Here is a 20,686-nt window from a genome sequence, read left to right as displayed (position 1 = left end):
AATGGCTATTATTATATATATATATATGGATATATATATTTTTTGAGACAGAGTCTCGCTTTTGTCGCCCAGGCTGATTCTTGGCTCAGTGCAACGTCCGCCTCCTGGGTTCAAGCGATGCTCCTGCCTCAGTCTCCCGAATAGCTGGGATTACAGGCACACATCACCATGCCTGGTTAATTTTTTTGTATTTTTAGTAGAGATGGGGTTTAACCATGTTCGTCAGGCTGGTCTCGAACTCCTGACCTCAGGTGATCCACCTGCTTCCACCTCCCAAAGTGCTGGGATTATAGCCATGAGCCACCACACCCGGCAGAATGGCTATTATTAAAAAGTCAGAAAACAACAAATGCTGGCGAGGTTGCAGAGAAAAGGGAATGCTTACACACTGCTGGTGGGAATGTAAATTAGTTCAGCCACTATGGAAAGCAGTGTGAAGATTTCTAAAAGAACTTCAGAACTGCCAGGTGCAGTGCTCACACCTGTAATCCCAGCACTTTGGGAGGCGGAGGCGGGCAGATCACCTGTGGTCAGGAGTTCAAGACCAGCCTGGCCAACATAGTGAAACCCCGTCTCTACTAAAAATAAAAAAAATTAACTGGGCGTGGAGGCAGGAGCCTGCAATCCCAGCTACTCAGGAGGCTGAGGCAGGAGAATCACTTGACCCCAGGAGGCAGAGGTTGCAGTGCCAAGATTGTGCCATTGCACTCCAGCCTGGGCAACAAGAGTGAAACTCTGTCTCAAAAAATAAAAGAACTTGAGAACTACTATTCTACCCAGTAGTCACACTACTGGCTGTATACCCAAAGGAAAATAAATCATTCTACCAAAAAGATCCATGTATGCACATGTTTATCACAGCACTATTTGCAATAGTAATGACATGGGATCAACCTAGATGCCCTTCAGCAGTGGACTAGATAAAAAACATATGGTGCATCTACACCATGGAATACTATGCAGTCATAAAAAAGAATGAAATCATGTCCTTTGCAGCAACGTAGGTGGAACTGGAGGCCATAATCCAAATTAACACAGGAACAGGAAACCAAATACAATGTTTTCACTTGTGAGTGGGAGCTAAACAGTGAGTAAACATGAATATAAAGATGTCAACATGGCCAGGCGCAGTGGCTCACGCCTGTAATCTTAACAATTTGGGAGGCCGAAGTGGGCAGATTACTTGAGGTCAGGAGTTCAAAATCAGCCTGGCCAACATGGTGAAACCCCGTTTCTACTAAAAATACAAAAAAAACTTAGCCAGGCATGGTGGCAGCTGCCTGTAATCCCAGCTACTCGGGAGGCTGAGGCAGGAGAATAGAACCCAGGAAGCAGAAGTTGCAGTGAGTCAACATCACTCCATTGCACTCCAGCCTGGGCGACAAGAGCAAAACTCTGTCTCGAAAAAAAAAAAAGGCAACAATCTTTATGGAGACTACTAGTGGGGAGGACTTGTAGCAGGGACGTGAGTTGAAAAATTACCTATCTGGTATTATTGTTATTATTATTATTATTATTATTATTATTATTATTTGAGATGGAGTTTCATACTTGTTGCCCAGGCTGGAGTGCAATGGCGTGATCTTGGCTCTCCACAACCTCCGCCTCCCAGGTTCAAGTGATTCTCCTGCCTCAGCCTGCCTAGTAGCTGGGATTACAGGTATGGGCCACCACACCCGGCTCATTTTGTATTTTTAGTAGAGACAGGGTTTCACCATGTTGGTCAGGCTGGTCTTGAACTCCTAACCTCAGGTGATCCGCCCACTTTGGCCTCCCAAAGTGCTAGGATTACAGGCATGAGCCACCTAGCTAAGGATGACTAGCACAGCTGAAGACTTGACTGAGCATATCTCCAGCTCCAGGTAGCTTTTCCATGTGGCTCGCTTGGCTTCTTCACCGCATGAAGTACTTCTTACAGTGTCTGATTTGCTCCAGAGCGACTCTTCATTTTTCCTGACTTTTATGTTAGGTTCAGGGGGTACATGTACAGGTCTGTTACATGGGTCAATTGTATGTCACCAAGGTTTGGTGTATGAATTATTCCATCACCTAGGTAGTGAGTATAATACCTGATAAGGAACCCTGCATAACTATTTGTTTTTAAGAGATGAGGGTCTCGCCGGGCACGGTGGCTCACACCTGTAATCTCAGCACTTTTGGAGGCCGAGATGGGTGGATCACCTGAGGTCAGGAGTTTGACACTAACCTGGCCAAGATGGCGAAACCCCGTCTCTACTAAAAATACAAAAATTAGCCGGGCATGGTGGCGTGCGCCTGTCATCCCAGCTGCTTGGGAGGCTGAGGCAGGAGAATCCTTTGAACCCGGGAGGCAGGGATTGCAGTGAGCGAAGATCGCGCCACTGCACTCCAGCCTTGGCGACAAAAGTGAATAAATAAATAAATAAATACAAATAGTTATAAAGATTAAATTAATAAATAAATACAAATAGTTATAAAGATTAAGTACTGTTAATTAATAAATAAATACAAATAGTTATAAAGATTAAATTAAGTACTGTTTGTAATGTCTATCAGTAGCCTACTGTATGGTAACATTCTCTACCTAACTTATATATCTATATTATATATATATGTCTATATATCACATGTGACTAAATAAATTTATAGCTAATTATAGAAAGAGAATCTGGTCTAATAATAATCAGGGCTTGTCAAAGCTCATGCCAAACTATAACAGAAGACATGTCCCTCTAGACATGTGAACTTATCTCAATGCTTTACATTGTATAACTAAGTTATTAATTATATTTCGCTTACTTGAAAGCCTATATCCTTCTATATATTAAAAAAATGAAGAGAGGGACTGACTCTTACACTCCGGCTTATACTAAATAGGAGACTGAACTGGCCTCTCTGTGAGGGCAGAGAATGAGTCTTGTTCATCCTCATATCCCCATGCTGACAAAAGCACCTGTAAATGGTAGCTGCTAAGTATGAAATGAATGAATGAATGAATGAATGGGTGGGTGAGTGAATGAATGAATGAATGAATAGAAGAACTCATAAGACCTGAGCACATATAAAGTGTCAGGACTAGGCTGAGCATTTTATCTAGAGAATCTCATTTGCTTTTCCCAACCATCCTATGATACTGGCAACACAGTTGTTTCTGATGGAAATCATTCCCCTGTATTCAACACTTTGCTCAACATTTCCTATAACACAAACACAGGGATGATTTTTTTCAGATAGAAGAAGTGTGGCTTGTCTCACTGGCCAGAGAGAAGACTCTCATGGCCACACACAGTCTGTCTTCCAATTGTTACATACATATGTGAATAACCTTTGAAAGTTTATATCAGCTGGTGGAGGACATAGAGCAGAGACAACTATCCAGTACGTGGGGCAGAATGGGAGCCACACATCTAGATCCCTTCAAGGCCATTACTGAATATTTGCAATTCATGGATGACAGGAATTTCAACTGGGGAGATCAAACTAGATGTCAAGAGACTTATTCAAAGAAACTTTCTAGTTCTCTGAAGAAAGTCCTTGCATTTCTTCTTTGAGAAGTCCCTACATTTTTGCTTTCTGTCAAGGAGAGAATATACCTATGTCAGTCTGGGTACAATCAAGAGGCAGAAACCACAGAGTAATTTAAATGGAGGACATCTAATTCAAGTAATTATGAAGCTAGAATAGGAGCATAACTATGAGAGAATGCTAAAGGGAACTTCAGGGCTGAGGGAGAGTGTCCAAGGAAAGACATACTCAGGGGGAAAGCTCCCTCCTAAGACTGAGGTCCAAATCTCTTTGGAGAAGGTATGGTTGCAGCCCACTGGATGGCAGAGAAGTAAGGTGCCCAGGCCAGAGGTGGTCCACAGTCATGGGGCAATCAGGAAACAATCCTCCAGAGGCAGGTGAGCTGAGCCTGGGGGGCAGGTGAGCTGAGGCTACGGGGCAGCAGTGCAGGAGGAGTCAGGGCACCAATGCAGGGGCAAGGCCTGCAGCTTGCAGCATCCGCATCAGAGTGCCAGAGGAAGGTGGTCTGTGGGCCTGGATTGGAGGTGCATGGTCACCGAGAGACTGCACATTTTGGACATGAAGTGGGGTCAGTGCGCCATTAGATATCCTCACAGACCTGAACCACTGATCACTCATGCAGGAAGAGTAACAAAAAGAAAAATGCAACACACCAGAACTAAGAAGGGAAGCCTGCAATTTCCCTCCATTGTCTTCTACTGGGACAACTTAGCATCAGTTTCACCACAGAATAGAAATGCTTAGTGTCCAATCCATTATTGCAGAACAAGTACTGAATGGTGAATTTGGGGCTGAGGGGCCATACATTGATAACTAGCACACAGTACCTACATATGAAAGGAAAACATTTTTTTTTTTTTTTTTTTTTTTGAGATGGAGTCTTGCTCTGTCGCCCAGGCTGGAGTGCAGTGGCTGGATCTCGGCTCACTGCAAGCTCCGCCTCCCGGGTTCACGCCATTCTCCTGCCTCAGCCTCCCGAGTAGCTGGGACTACAGGCGCCCGCCACCTCGCCCGGCTAGTTTTTTTTTTGTACTTTTTAGTAGAGACGGGGTTTCACCGTGTTAGCCAGGATGGTCTCGATCTCCTGACCTCGTGATCCGCCCGTCTCGGCCTCCCAAACTGCTGGGATTACAGGCTTGAGCCACCGCGCCCAGCCCGAAAGGAAAACATATTAAGAATATTCTTTTTTTTTTTTTTTTTGGAGATAGAGTCTCGCTCTTGTTGTCCAGGCTGGAGTGCAGTGGTGTGATCTTGGCTCACTGCAACCTCCACCTCCTGGGTTCAAGTGATTCTCCTGTCTCAGCCTCCTGAGTAGCTGGGATACAGGTGCCCATCACCACACCCACCTAATTTTAAGAATATTCTGGCCAGGTGCGGTGGCTCACCCCTGGTGAGCCTGGTAATCACAGCATTTTGGGAGGCCGAGGCGGCCAGATCACCTGAGGTTGGGAGTTTGAGACCAGCCTGGCCAACATGGTGAAACCCTATCTCTACTAAACATACAAAAATTAGCCGGGCGTGGTGCCATGTGCCTGTAATCCCAGCTACTCGGGAGGCTGAGACAGGAGAATCACTTGAACCCGGGGGGCGGAGGTTGCAGTGAGCCCAGATTGCACTGCTGCACTCCAGCCTGGGTGACAAGAGGGGGACTCTGCCAAAAAAAAAAAAAAAGGAAAGAATATTCTATGTGGATAAAAGAATAAACATGTACTCTTTCCCTCTTATTCCAAAAAACAAAACAAAACAAAAAAATTAAAATTATTGTTGGTAAGACTTTTGCACCAGGGCTCTGTACTCTGTATCTGACACAGTACAAAGAAGTGGGCATGGATTTTAGGTACTCAGGTTTACCCTGCCTGGCAGCAACCTAAAGTTGGAAGACAGATCCCTGAATGTCCTAGCTCTCCTCAGAGATTTCATATGGTTTTGTCATCACTGTTCTACCTACCTGCTTTATCCAGCTAAATACAATTTCAACCTAAACTACCTCCTACTTCTCCTTGAGTATTTCTTAGTTAATCCAGACAAAAGTGTCTATATGTAGCAATGCACCTTACAATAATTGTACACTCCAGGCCAGGCGCGGTGGCTCAAGCCTGTAATCCCAGCACTTTGGGAGGCCGAGACGGGCGGATCACGAGGTCAGGAGATCAAGACCATCCTGGCTAACACAGTGAAACCCCGTCTCTACTGAAAAATACAAAAAACTAGCCAGGCGAGGTGGCGGGCGCCTGTAGTCCCAGCTACTCGGGAGGCTGAGGCAGGAGAATGGCGCAAACCGGGAGGCGGAGCTTGCAGTGAGCTGAGATCCGGCCACTGCACTCCAGCCTGGGCGACAGAGCGAGACTCCATCTCAAAAAAAAAAAAAAATAATAATAATAATAATAATTGTACACTCCAATGTCAAGAGTGTCTGCTATTTCTAGAGTCTATTTTGCCACTGCACCTAGTTTTCTTTGCTCTATTCTACAGAAACTTGGTTAAAAAAAAAAAAAAACAAAACTGGGTCTCTTTGTATCCTAGATGAGTTTTCCTATCTGAGCTTCAACAGTAACTTTGCCTTCTGAGAGGATGGATTTAGCTGGGCGTAGTGGTGTACACCTGTGGTCTCAGCTACTCAGGAGGCTGAGGCAGGAGGAACACTGGAGCCCAGGTGGTCGAGGCTGCAATGAGCTGTGACCGCACCACTGCACTCCAGCCTAGGCAACAGAACAAGACTCTGTGTCAAAACAAAAAAACAAAAACAAAGCGGAGAGTGTGGATTCATTTCCTAGGGCTGCAGTAACAAATTTACCACAAACCTGGATGGCTTAAAACAACATAAATTAGTCTCTCACACTCTGGAGGCCAGAAGTCAAAAATCAAGGTGTCAGTGGCCTATGATATCTCTGAAGGCACCAGGGGAGGCCCTTCCCTTGCATCTTCCTGGCTTCTGGTGGCTGCCAGCAAGAATTGGCATTCATGGCTTATAGATGCATCCCTCCAGTCTCTGCCTTTGCCATCACATGGCTTTGTCTTCTGTCTCTGTGTCTAAATCTCTCTCTCTCTTTTTTTTTTTTAATGGAGTCTTGCTCTGTCGCCAGGCTGGAATGCAATGGCGGGATCTCGGCTCACTGCAACCTCCACCTCCTGGGTTCAAGTGATTCGCCTGCCTCAGCCTCCAGAGTGGCTGGGATTACAGGCGCCCGCCACCACTCCCAGCTAATTTTTGTATTTTTTGTAGAGTTGGGGTTTCACCATGTTGGCCAGGATGGTCTCAATCTCTTGACCTCATGATCCACCCGCCTCGGCCTCCCAACCAAATCTCTTAGAAGGACAGCAGTTATTGGATTAAGGCCCACCCTAATCCGGTATGACTCCATTGTAACTTGTTTACATGTGCAAAGACCTATTCCAAATGAGGTCTCGTTCACAAGTACTGGGGGCTAGGGCTTGAACATTTATTGTGGAGGGGGGCACAGTTCTACCCATGACAGAGCACAAGACTGTGCTTCGTTGCCCTTAAGCAAGAATAAACCCTGTGCAGCACCTGCTTCCTCACCAAGGACTGGCTGGGAAGCGGGAAAGCTAGAGACCCAGAACTTTCAGGGGTTTTTCTCTTATTTATTTAACTTTTTTTTTTTTTTTTTTTTTTTGAGGCCCAGAACATTCTGGATGTTGGTACCAGCCTCCGGGTCTTGGTTGAGGAGCTGTCTACACATTTCAGAAGTGGCAAAGGGAGAATTTCTGCAAAGGCACTTCCTGAGCAAAAGCATAATTTAGTGAGCGGTTATCTATATGTGGAGATGCCTTTAGCAATGAATAGAAGTATGGGATAGGCTAACCAACTCAGCAGGCATTGACACCATCTCTATGGGTCTACGGACTGCCGCTTTGGGGGTTAGTTTGTGTTCCTCTCATGTACACTCCAAGATCACTTACAAGCAGCCTCATTGGTTTCGGTTCCCTCTCTTGAACGCCTCCTCTTCCCTCCCCAGCCCTTTCCCATCTGTAGGCCCCTTCATGTTTTAGATCTTCTGTCTTCTTTACTTACTCCTCAGTTTATTCCACAAATATTCACTGAGTGCCTATTATGTGTTAGGCACTTTGCTTGGTGCTGAAAACACAATGATGAGTAAAAATAGCTTCAGTCTCATTCCTTCTGGGGCTTATAATCTAGTGAGAGTAACAGATACCAATCAAAGAACCAGACTAATGTAATACTGAGACAAGTGTTATAAAATAGAGATGCAGCGTGTGGTGATATCCTCTAAAAGGAGGATTTGACTCCATCAGGGATGTCAGGCAAAGCTTCCCTGAAGAAGGAGATGCTTGACCTGGGATCTGAAGGATGAGTAGAATTTGCCTAGATGAAGAGGGCAGAAGAGCAGAGGAGGTAGAAAAAATGGCATGTGCAAAGGCCCTGGGGTAGGCAGGAGCTTAAAGAGTGAAAGCAGCCAGTAGGGAAGGAAATGCAGGAGAGACAGGAGCTGGATAGGCTGGTGGCACCATGCCTTTCTCTAAAGAGCAATGAGAAGACACTGAAGGGTGGATGGGTGGTGAATTGGTTGCTGGTTTGTCTTTGAGGGGAGGTAACAGGACAAGCTTTGTTCCACCTGATGGGGAACTCTGGAAAAAAGATGAGAATTTGTGGCTAACCTCAACTTAAGCTGACATTAACATCTGCTACCTCTGTACTCATTTATTGTGTAATACGGTGTGGATTTGTGTCCCCATTGAAATCTCATGTTAAAATTGTAATCCCCCGTGTTAGAGGAGGGGCCTGGTTGGAGGGGATTGGATCATGGGGGCGGATTCCCCTCACCCCCATGATCTCGTGATAGCGAATAAACTCTCATGAGATCTGGTTGGTTTTTTGTGTGTTTGTTTTTTGAGACAGAGTCTTGCTCTGTTGCCCAGGTTGGAGTACAGTGGCATGATCTCAGCTCACTGCAATCTCCGCCTCCAGGGTTCAAGCAATTCTGCCTCAGCCTCCTGAGTAGCTGGGATTACAGATGCCTGCAACACACCTTGCTAATTTTTGTGTTTTTAGTAGAGACAGGGTTTCACCATGTTGCCCAGGCTGGTCTCAAACTCCTGACCTCAAGTGATTCGCCTGTCTCGGCCTCCCAAAGTGGTGGGATTACAGGCATGAGCCACCACACCTGGCCTTATCTGGGTGTTTGAAAGTGTGTAGCACTTCCCCCTTTGCTCTCTCTTCCTCCTGCTCCAGCCATGAAGAACGTGCCTGCTTCCCCTTCACCTTCCGCCTTGACTGCAAGTTTCCTGAGGCCTCCCCAGCCATGCTTCTTATACAGCCTGTGGAATTGTGAGTCAATTAAGCCTCTTTTCTTTATAAATTACCCAGTCTCAGGTAGTTTTCTTATACCAATGTGAGAATGGACTAATATACTACGTGTTGTCTGTGTTCCACCTTCCTCGATTTATCAGCTGTGTGATCTCAAGCAAGCTACTTGTCTGAATTTTAGCTTCCTCTTCTGAAAAGGGAGATGCTAATAGTAGCTACCTTAGAGGAGTCTTGTGCAGATTGAATTAAACAAATCATGCATATAAAGCACTGAACAAAGCATTTGATACATAGCATAGGCGCAGAAATATTAGCTGTTATTATTACATCTTAAGTACCAAATCATTATTGGTTTATTATTTAATTACTTATGGCATATAATCATCACTCCACTTTAATTTTTTGAGTTATTCTTTAATTGTGCACTTCTTAATTGTAACTCTCCAAGTAAGACTGAAAGTTCCTTAAAGGCAAGAGCTGTTAGATCACTAGCCATCTAACGTGCTGCTGATGCAAATATTGGTTGATTGATTAGTTCTTCAGAGTTCGGTCTGCGTCTACACTCACTTTATTCTGAATGATGAAGGCAGTCTAGGAAGGTGGGAGGATGATCTATGCAAGTGAAAAGATGTAGAAGAAGGGAATTTGGTTTTGATTACAAACTTTGACTCTCAGCATTGAGTGATCCAAAGAGCAGGTACCAGGGTACTCTTATAAATTTCTCAGGACTGACAGCATGGTGGCTCACACCAGTAATCCCAGCACTTTGAGAGGCCGAGGTGAGGAGATCACTTGAGCTCTTGAGTTCAAGACCAGCCTGGGCAACATGGTGAAACCCCATCTCTGCAAAAAAAAAAAATACAAAAATTAGCCGGGTGTGGTGGCGTGTGCTTGTAGTCCTAGCTACTTGGGAGGGAAGATGGCTTGAGCCGGGGAGGTGGAGGTTGCAGTGAGCTGAGATCATGCCACTGCACTCCAGCCTAGGCAACAGAGCCAGACCATGCCTTTAAAAAAAAAAGAAGAAAGAAATTTCTCAGGACGAAGAAACAGAGATCGCCACCATCATCAGAGTTAGCATTTACTGAGTGTCTACAATTAGCACAGCTGGTCCCCAACTTAACATGGCTTGATTTGGGATTCTTCTCCTTTACCATGAGTTTCTCTGGATGCAACCCCATCATAAGTCATGGAGCTACTACACATGAATTATTTTGTAGCAGGACGAGCAGCAGACAAAACCTCTCAGACACCGAGTTGTAGAAGGAAGGGCTTTATTCAGCTAGGAGCATCGGCAAGCTACTGCCTTAAAATCCGAGCTCCCTGAGTGCACAATTTCTGTCCCTTTTAAGGGTTCACAACACTAAAGATTTCACATGAAAGCGTCATGATTGATTTGAGCAAGCAGGGGGTACGTGACAGGGGCTGCATGCACTGGTGGTCAGAGAGAAACAGAACAGGGTAGGGAGTTTCACAGTGTTCCTCTATACAATGTCTGGAATCTATGAACAACATCAGTTTCTAAGTTGTGAGTTGATTTTTAACTACTGGGTTTAGGCCAGGCAGGCCCAGGCCTGGTTTTGGGCCTGGTGCCGGGCTGCCTGTCTTTGGTTTTGCTTCCTTTTTTCTTAAAACAGGTACTGAGTATAAAACAATATAAAACAATATGAGAGGGTCTCTCTCTTTCCTCATTCCCCCCTTTTGAGACTCTCACTTTTTATTAGTGGGAGTTCTCACTCTTATTTTGGCTAATGTCTTTTTGTGCAATAAATTGATAGTGATTCATATAGTACACTTGTGCTGAAGCATTTTGGTGAACTAAGGTAGCAACAAAGCTTTTTATCATTTGGAGAAGTACAGGTATCAGACAATGAGCAGTAAGTAGGTTCTTATTACTCTTATAACTTTTATTATAAGAGTTTTAAATCCTCCTACTGCTGGGAATTAATTTTTAAACATGGCTTCAGGGTCGAATTTGTGCTACACTTGTATGGGCACATGTGACTATGTCTTAACTACTTGCCTTTGATTATCTATGTGTAGACAGTAATCAGTAAGGTTAAATTTCTTATAGACCTCTCTTTCAGCTGCTAGCAAGTAGTCGAGAGCAAATCTATTTTGATAGATAGCATTTCTTATCTGAGTTTCTTGCTGGGCCAGAATAGTCACACCTTGACCAGTTTTATTAGTAATAAGTTCTAAAACAGCTTGTAACCATATGATTCAGTTGAGCATGTAGATGGGGGTCCAATATCCCCATGAGCCATCTTGTGCCCAAGTGGCGGGTCCGTAGTATTGTATGATTCTTTCAGGGGGCCATTTATCATATTTTTAATTACTTATGGCTATGCTTCATTTTTCGAGGGAAGCACAGACTGGGAAGCCCAGAAGTTCACCTGTTTTTATGGGCAGTAAGAAGAAAGATGGTTTAATAGTGCCAATAACACAACCACCTGTCCACTGGTCAGGCAGCTTAGCGTAGGCTCTATGTCTACATATCCAGTATAATCCGGTGGGGGCAGTCTAGTCCTGGTGGAATTCTGGGTGGGCCCAGACAGTCTGCAACCTTGGAAATTTACTGAATGGATTTCTTTCTGTATAATTGGAAGTCCACCAAGTTACTGTTTTTGCGGTATTATTATACAGCTTTTGCTCAAGACAACTAAGCTGCCCTACAGGATGAGTGAATTTGTTTTCTTCTCTAGCTATGCAATACTGTCTAATAATTCAGACTTTTAGAACCCAAAAATGGTCAGGGTGGTTCTTTTGGGCCAGGAATTCATCAGGAACTGGGTCTGTAGGAACTAATTCTTGGGCTTCCCATGGCCGTTGATCTCCTGTTACGGTTCCTCCACAAACATAACATGAAGTGACTTTTAGAGACTGGGCTACATGTTCAGCTAATTGCAAAAACAAATTTTTAGTTTTTCCTGGAATCTCAGGTACTGGCACATTTAGTTCATCATAGAAAGTCTGAAATACTGGTTCTGGAGAGCGTCTCTGCACCTCTCCTTTTATTAGGATGCTTACGCTAGGATCTAGTCCTTTTTCATCAGTGCCTAATGTTATGTATTTTCCTTTATTCTATTTTGGGTCTGAGGGGTTTGTGATTACCAATTCTAAAGGGTTGCAGCTCCCACTCATGCAGGAGGGGCTGACTTTTCCTTTTTGGAGCCAAACAGGATTTTTTAAATTTTTAATTTTTTTTTGCCGGGCGCGGTGGCTCAAGCCTGTAATCCCAGCACTTTGGGAGGCCGAGACGGGTGGATCACGAGGTCAGCAGTTCGAGACCATCCTGGCTAACACGGTGAAACCCCATCTCTACTAAAAAATACAAAAAGCTAGCCGGGCGTGGCGGCAGGCGCCTGTAGTCCCAGCTACTCGGGAGGCTGAGGCAGGAGAATGGCGTAAACCCGGGAGGCGGAGCTTGCAGTGAGCTGAGATCCGGCCACTGCACTCCAGCTCGGGCGACAGAGCAAGACTCCGTCTCAAAAAAAAAAAAAAAAAAAAAAAAAAAAAAAAAAAAAAATTTTTTTTTCAAGTAGCCTAAATGACACAAGACCAGTATTGACACATTTCACATAAATATGATTCTTCACAGATATACTTATTTTCTGCTTTTTTTTTCAATCTAGAGAACGGCATCCCATCCCATGCTGCTTACTATTAATAGTGACACAGGCGTCAAATTTTAAGGTTACATTTTTGGGGACCCCTCTTCTGTTCTAGCTATGACTTTACTTGTGTCACTTAGAAAAGGACCAGTCCTTAGTCTTATTTTAAAAATGTGATCATGGGAGGCTTAAAATGAGTCATAACACGCATCAGGTTGGTTATTTCCTGGGCTACATACTTTGGATAGAACAGCATTATACAAACAAGTTTCTTTCAGAGTCCCGGTACACTTATAATAACCATAAAATAAGAGAACTGTAGCAATCTTTTGTATCCTACCTCAGTGACCTGATGTATACACTGGGAACAGCACTCAGTCTGAGGAAGGTCAGTTGAAGTCCTTACTGTACAAGTCCAAATTTTAAGGAAAATGAGTCCCACGATGAGTTTCCTCATGCTTCGGCCGTGCATGGACCAGTCAGCTTCCGGGTGTGACTGGAGCAGGGCTTACTGTCTTTTTCAGAGTCACTTTGCAGGGGTTAGCGAAGCTGCTCCCATCCACATACTGCTCCCAGTCTACAGATAAACACCAAAATATTGATTTAACTCCTGTAACTATCTGATTTCAAGCTTTAAATTGATCTGGTATTTCTTGTGGGGCTCCAATTGCATCTAAATAGATGTGAGAGTTGAAAGACCTACAAGGGGCTTCTCTCACTTTACGATGTCTTATTATTATTATTATTTTATTTTTTTTTTTTTTTGAGACGGAGTCTTGCTCTGCCGCCCAGGCTGGGGTGCAGTGGCCGGATCTCAGCTCACTGCAAGCTCCGCCTCCCAGGTTTACGCCACTCTCCTGCCTCAGCCTCCCGAGTAGCTGGGACTACAGGCGCCCGCCACCTCACCCGGCTAGTTTTTTGTATTTTTTAGTAGAGACGGGGTTTCACCATGTTAGCCAGGATGGTCTCGATCTCCTGACCTCGTGATCCGCCCGTCTCGGCCTCCCAAAGTGCTGGGATTACAGGCTTGAGCCACCGCGCCCGGCCTATTATTATTATTATATATTTTTCTGATTGATGAAATGCCAGGGTGAAAGGGACAGCCAAATGGACTAAAGCACAAGTGCCACTCTAGTTATTTGGCGAGTGCCTAGTAAAGGTCCACCACAATACTACCACACATCCACTCGGGGATGAACAAGGGCTGACTGATTAATAAGCTCTTGAAAATTCTTAAGCTCACTGCATCCCTTTAGGTCTCCAAGGAATGCTAAGTCTCCTCCTTGCCGTGAGAGACATGAAGTGAACTTAGTGTTGGGAGACGGAAGCTGGATGGCCCTCGGGGGACTTCGGGATATAGCAGAGAGAGCTTGGCATGACTTACTACTCCAGGCTGTAGAATCCTGGAAAAGAGCTACCATGCAGCCCACGCCTGGTCAACTGGAGGACCACCTTAGTGGAAGGGGACAGTCAGGGCCTCTGGCCTGCCATGTGCACAAGCGTAACAATTGCTTTTGTTTAACATGCAGATGGAATATTTGATCCATTTCAACCAGGCATTTGCATCTTGGTATGCTGTCTTAATTGTCAAAGTTTGTTTTAAGTCTTTAACTTCTATGATCCTCTAGTAAAATGAACATTTCCTTTAGTACCTATTTTTACTAGTTTTTTGACCAAAAAAAAAGCTAAACACCATTTTATATTTAATAATGCTTTTTATATGATTTTTATACCAGATAAGCTAAATTTTATCTTTACTATATTAGTGTGTTATTAATATTAAACTTAATTTTAATAAAACCTTGTACACATATTTATCCAATTTTTTATGTTTGACTGTAAGGTAAGATTTTATAGACTCTTTTTAACCTTTTATAATTTTTTTAAAGAGCAGGTTGATGCTTTAAGAAAAACCTGTTGCATTTTACTTTAACGTCCAGTTCACAGAAAAACTGGATACCTTTTTAACTTTAGCTAATATGTTTGCACACAGAATTTTCTTTACAATTAACATTTTTAAACTTGCTTAAACTTTTAAAACAGTATAATTTTTTAACCTTTTAATGTAGATTAAAAATCCACATTTTTATGCCTCCTTATAATCTTTTTACCAAAGGTATATTTTACTTTTCTTATACACCTTGCACATAACTGTTTCTTCAATAGTACTCAGGAGGCCTTATTGCTTTTAAATTATACAACATTTTTTGCGGAAAAAGATTTTTTATAACTTTTTTCTTTTACGACTTTTGCAGACATTTTTTTGACATGTCTCAACTTTTTGACTTATTATAAACATTCTTTTTATATAAATTCAGTCTCCCTCCACTTCTTTTTTTTCTTGAAATTTTTTAGCATAGTTCCCAATGGGGTGGGCTTACTTTACGCCTGACCCATGTTTTCCCAAGAGCAAATACCACGCTCACAACACACACACTCACCACAAACAAAGAACGAGTAAAGAGGGCACACACACACGTTTATCGTTTATACCAAGCCAAAATCAGAATACCACGAAATTCAGAATCCGAGTACCAAGAGATTTAAGCCAAGTCAAAACCAAAACCGAAGTATCCAGCAATTCAAGTCAAGTCAAAACCAGAACAAAAGTGCCAGTCCAGGCACACCGTGGGTGATCAGGCCACGCTTCCACTCAAATGGAGTGGGGCAAGTTCCAAAGACTAGTCTTACCAAGTTTCAGATGTCCGGACTCCAAGTGCCAGTTCCTTCCCGGTGTTCAGCCACTATGTTAATCCTCTGCGGGGGCCTGCTACACGCTGCTCTGATGAGGCGTTCCACCGGGACAATTGCCTACCCGCTCTTTGGATCGTGTCACTCAGGCTGGCGGGAGTCCCCCGCAGGGATGCTCCATAGGGCAGGCCTAAGCCGCCTAAGAGGCTGCCTCAGCCGTCCGTCAGTTACCTCGCTTCCCAGTCAGGGAACCAAGAAATGTAGCAGGACGAGCCGCAGACAAAACCTCTCAGACACCGAGTTGTAGAAGGAAGGGCTTTATTCAGCTGGGAGCATCGGGAAGCTACTGCCTTAAAATCCGAGCTCCCCGAGTGCACAATTTCTGTCCCTTTTAAGGGCTCACAACACTAAAGATTTCACGTGAAAATGTCGTGACTGATTTGAGCAAGCAGGGGGTACGTGACAGGGGCTGCATGCACCGGTGGTCAGAGGGAAACAGAACAGGGCAGGGAGTTTCACAGTGTTCCTCTATACAATGCCTGCAATCTATGAATAATATTGGTTTCTACGTTGTGAGTTGATTTTTAACTACTGGGTTTAGGCCAGGCAGGCCCAGGCCTGGTTTTGGGCCTGGCACTGGGCTGCCTGTCTTTGGTTTTGCTACCTTGTTTTTTTCTTAAAACAGGTACTGAGTATAAAACAATAAAAACAATATGAGAGGGTCTCTCTCTTTCCTCAATTTAATCATCAGAATAACTATACTTTACCCTAAGGGAAGGTACATGGTGAGACCAGCCTGGCCAACATGGTGAGAACCCGTCTCTACTAAAAATACAAAAATTAGCTGGGCGTGATGGGTGCCGGTAATCCCAGCTACTCAGGAGGTTGAGGCAGGAGAATCACTGGAACCCAGGAGATGGAGGCTGCAGTGAGCCGAGATCACACCACTGCACTTCAGCCTGGGCGACAGAATGAGACTCTGTCCCCAGCCAAAAAAAAAAAAATACAGAGAGTTTACCCACCTACTGTGACATAGTCCACATGTAGCACAGTCACATCGTCAAGGACTTTTGGGTTCTGCCATCACCCTTGGGACTGAGCAGGATCTCCCCAGCCTTGTCTCAATTCCTCTGAAGTCTCCTCTACATCACCCTGCACCACAAGCAGCCGTGTGCTGCCCAGGTCAAGCAAGGGTGCATTCTACTCCACCTAGCTAATGGCTTAAAGCAAATTTCCTGAATTCCCCATTTGCTGTCTCCTAGCTAATTTGAAAAACAAGAGATAAAAAGAAGGGGCCCTCATCAGAAATCTACACTTCTGTGATGCAGAATGGCTCAGTGTCGCTGTTCTGCATAATAACCTCCTCCCAACCATTGGGATTGTATCATACAATTCCCTGGGTTTTTCTGGCCTCCACATTCCCACTGCAACCCCTGTAGCTAGGGACTCTGCTTCACGCTGGGCTCTGCACAGTACTTTGTGCATGTTGGCATCTGATAAAAGTTACATTAGAAAACCCTAATGTGGCATCACTGCATTTGTTTTGGCATCTATCTTGCAGGATCGATCCTCATTTTATGATCGGTCTCATATGCATTAGCGTTTTTCTTTTTTTTTTTTTTTTTTTTTTTTTTTTTTGAGACGGAGTCTCGCTCTGTCACCCAGGCTGGAGTGCAGTGGCGCGATCTCGGCTCACTGCAAGCTCTGCCTCCCGGGTTCACGCCATTCTCCTGCCTCAGCCTCCCGAGTAGCTGGGACTACAGGCGCCCACAACCGCGCCCGGCTAATTTTTTGTATTTTTAGTAGAGACAGGGTTTCACCGTGGTCTCGATCTCCTGACCTTGTGATCCGCCCGCCTCGGCCTCCCAAAGTGCTGGGATTACAGGCGTGAGCCACCGCGCCCGGCCCGTGAGCCACCGCGCCCGGCCGCGTTTTTCTTAATCAGGGTATTAAAAGGAAATCGAGCCAAGCCACTCCAAGGTGAATTGGCAGACAGTTGGAGAAGAAGATAAATGAGTATTGTTAGCATCAACTTCGGTAACTCTTCCAAAGGGAAGTGAGGGGGTCACACACCATTTAACATGTTGGCAAATTCCAGGCTCAGCTTCAATGCCAACCAATTTGTCTCAGATTTACAAGGTGTGGCAAAAGAAGATGCCATATCTGAAGACCTCAGTCGAAAATATCAGTATGAATTCATGATTCTTTTTCCTCTTTAAAAAATAATACGGCCAGGAGTGGTGGTTCACGCCTGTCATCCCAGCACTTTGGGAGGCTAAGATGAGCAGATGGCTTGAGCCCAGGAGTTTCAGACAAGCTTGGGCAACATGCCAAGATCCTATCTCTACAAAAAAATACACAAATTAGCCAGACATGGTGGGGCACACCTATAGTCCCAGCTACTCAGGGGACTGAGGTAAGAGGGTGGCTCGAATCCAGGAGGTCGAGGCTGCAGTGAGCCGTGATTGCACTACTGCACTCCAGCCTGGGTGACAGAGTGAGACCCTGTCTTAAAATAAATTAATTAATTGAATAAATAAAAACTAAAATACAAGACCTGGGTGCAGAGCCTGTACCTGTAGTCCCAGCTACTCAGTAGGCTGAGGCAGGAAGATCACTTGAGCCCAGGAATTGGAGGCTGATGTACACTATGATTGTGCCTGTGAACAGCCACTGCACTTCGGCATGGTCAGCATAGCAAGACTCCATCACTAAAAAAAAAAGAAACAGAAAAAGAAAAAAATCAAGAAAAGGGAAAACAATAAGGACAGAAAGCAAATGGGCATGAAGAAACTTTTTGGTGTGACAAAAATGTTCTGAAACTGGATTATGGTGATGGTTGCCTAAATGTGTTAAAACTCTTCAAATTGTACAGTTAAAATGGGTGAATTCTATGCTACGTAAACAATATGTCAGTAAGCTGTTAATCTTTTTGTTTGTTTGAATTAAAACAAAAACAAAAACACAGCAACTAAATAATTCCCAGATCAGAAATGGCAAAGGGGTCCGGGCGCAATGGCTCACACCTGAAATCTCAGCACTTTGGGAGGCTGAGGCAGGTGGATCACTTGAGGTCAGGAGTGTGAGACCAGCCTGGCCAACATGGTGAAACCCTGTCTCTACCCAAAATATTAAAAAAGTAGTCGGGTGTGGTGGTGCACACCTGTAATGCCAGCTACTCAGGACACTGAGGCAAGGACAATCGCTTGAACCCAGGAGGCAGAGGTTGCAGTGAGCCAAGATTATGCCACTGCACTCCAGCCTGGGCAACAGAGTGAGACTCCATCTCAAAAAAAGAAAAGAAAAGAAAGAAATGGCAAAGGGTAGGATGGGAGGCAAAGGGATGGGGAGGAGGAGCCTGCAAGAAAACCAATGTCAGCCTTATGTCCTGAAAAAAAATCAGTAAAAATTGAAATGCCCCAAACCATTAGAGAAATGAGTCATATTATATTATATTTTATATATATATATATATATATAAAATACCTAAATAATAAGCCATTTGTAGGCCAGGCGCAGTGGCTCATGCCTATAATCCCAGCACTTTGGGAGGCCGAGGCGGGTGGATCACAAGGTCAGGAGTTCGAGACCAGCCTGGCCAATATGGTGAAACCTCATCTCTACTAAAAATACAAAAATTAGCTGGGCATGGTGGTGGGCACCTGTAGTCCCAGCTACTTGGGAGGCTGAGGCAGGAAATATATATATATCAAATATATATATATATTTGATAGGTAAATGTATTCACACTGTTCAAAACTCAAAGTTACATAAGGATATATAAGGTCAACAATTTCCCTTCCTTAGCCCACTGAACACCTGGTTTCCCTCCCTGGAGGTATCAGTGTTACCTGTTACATAGTTCTTGTATACTTTTTGAGAGATAGTTCATGAATATTCAAACAAATATTTTAAATATACTCTTTTTTTTTTTTCTTTTTTGAAACAGGGTGGAATGCAGTGGCACCATCATGGATCACCGCAGCCTTGGCTTCCCAGGCTCCAGTGATCCTCCCCTTCAGCCTCTGGAGTAGCTGCAACCACAGGCTCATGCCACATTGCCTGGCTAATTTTTGTTTGTTTGTTTGTTTTTGAGATGGAGTTTCCCTCTTGTTGCCCAGGCTGGAGTGCAATGGCATGATCTCAGCTCACTGCAACCTCCGCTTCCTAGGTTCAAGCGTTTCCCCTGTCTCAGCCTCCCAAGTAGCTTTGATTACAGGCATCTGCCACTATGCCCGGCTAATTTTTTGTATATTTAGTAGAGACAGGGTTTCACTATGTTGGCCAGGCTGATCTCGAACTCTGGACCTCAGGTGATCCACCTGCCTCAGCCTCCCAAAGTGCTGGGATTACAGGTGTGAGCCATGCACCTGGCAAATTTTTGTATTTTCTGTAGAGCCATGGTTTTGCCATGTTGCCCAGGCTGGTTCCAAACTCCTGGAATCAAGCAATCCACCCATCTTGGCCTCCCAAAGAGCCAGGATTATAGGCTTGAGCTACTGTGCCTGGCCAAATATACTCATTTTAGCACCATGATAGTATATTATACACTGTTCTCTAGGTTGCTTGGACTTCAGGTAGTAACTGAAGTAAAAAAGGATATAAGGCAGGATGGGATTAATCCTAATAGTTTCTATGAGAAAATGGTTAAACAGCTAATAGTTCTCTGGGGAGGTTCAAGATGGTGAGGCAGGCAGAATTATGGCTTGAGGTTGGGAGTGATAATTATTATTATTATTTTGAGACAAAGTCTCACTCTGTTGCCCAGGCTGGAGTGCAGTGGCACAATCTTGGCTCACTGCAACCTCTGCCTCCTGGGTTCAAGCAATTCTCCTGCCTCAGCCTCCCGAGTAGCTGGGATTACAGGTGTGCACCACCACACCCAGCTAACTTTTTTATTTTTAGTAGAGATGGGGTCTCACTATGTTGGCCAAGCTAGTCTGAAACTCCCAACCTTGTGATCTGCCTGCCTCGGCCTTCCAAAGTGCTGGGATTATAGGCGTTAGCCACTGTGCCCGGCCGGGGGTGATAATTATACTAGAAATATGGAACTAGGTGACTTCCCTTACATCTTAGTGTCATGGCTAGGGGACAGATAGGATGATTAAGCCAGACTTGCAACTAACCCTAACAAATTAGTATGTAGCAGCTAAGAGGTTATGGTAACCTCAATGGTCAGCACAGGTCCTGGCACATAGTAGGCACTCCAGAGGAGTTAATTATTTTGTGAATAACTGTTCTCAACCCATCTCAACTGGATCTAATCTAATGATATAATTATTGCCTTTCATCTCTAACACTATAATATTGTCTCATATATATAACCAGGCATGGGACCGGTTTTGAAATTCATGTTGGGTGAAGAGAGTATCCCCACAGGAGAAGAATCTTGAGTACTGAAGCCCATGCAGAATTAGAAGGATGTCCCTGAATCATGGTGACCCCAAATGGCAAGTCTAAGCCTGAAAGGTTGGGAAAGCATCCATAGAGGGATGGGAGAAGAAGGGAGGGATGGGCCAGCCACAGGAGCTGGAGCCCAAGCATGGCAAGGAGGGCATGCACAGCGGGGATTGGACCGGCACAGGCTGTTGGA

General features: G+C 44.4%; 1 long non-coding RNA gene across 3 annotated transcripts in view; it reads right to left on the bottom strand.

Annotated features, from left to right (window-relative positions):
• LOC123567465 (uncharacterized) overlaps positions 1–20,686 on the bottom strand; it is a 30,494-nt gene that overhangs the window by 8,029 nt on the left and 1,779 nt on the right. Inside the window, exons 2-3 of one of the 3 annotated variants that reach the window (XR_012420040.1) lie at positions 17,670–17,804; positions 12,743–12,979 (exon numbers count right to left, since the gene is read on the bottom strand). This is a non-coding gene — a long non-coding RNA (uncharacterized lncRNA). Of the gene's footprint in view, positions 1–12,742; positions 12,980–15,093; positions 15,461–16,115; positions 16,698–17,669; positions 17,805–20,686 lie in introns of those variants that run through there. The other 2 variants (XR_012420041.1, XR_006690412.3) reach the window with 2 other exon arrangements.

The sequence above is a fragment of the Macaca fascicularis genome, chromosome 11 (assembly GCF_037993035.2).
Source record: "Macaca fascicularis isolate 582-1 chromosome 11, T2T-MFA8v1.1".
Lineage (NCBI taxonomy): Eukaryota > Metazoa > Chordata > Mammalia > Primates > Cercopithecidae > Macaca > Macaca fascicularis.
Note: the sequence above shows the minus strand (reverse complement) of the source record. Positions and strands in the feature narration are given on the sequence as shown.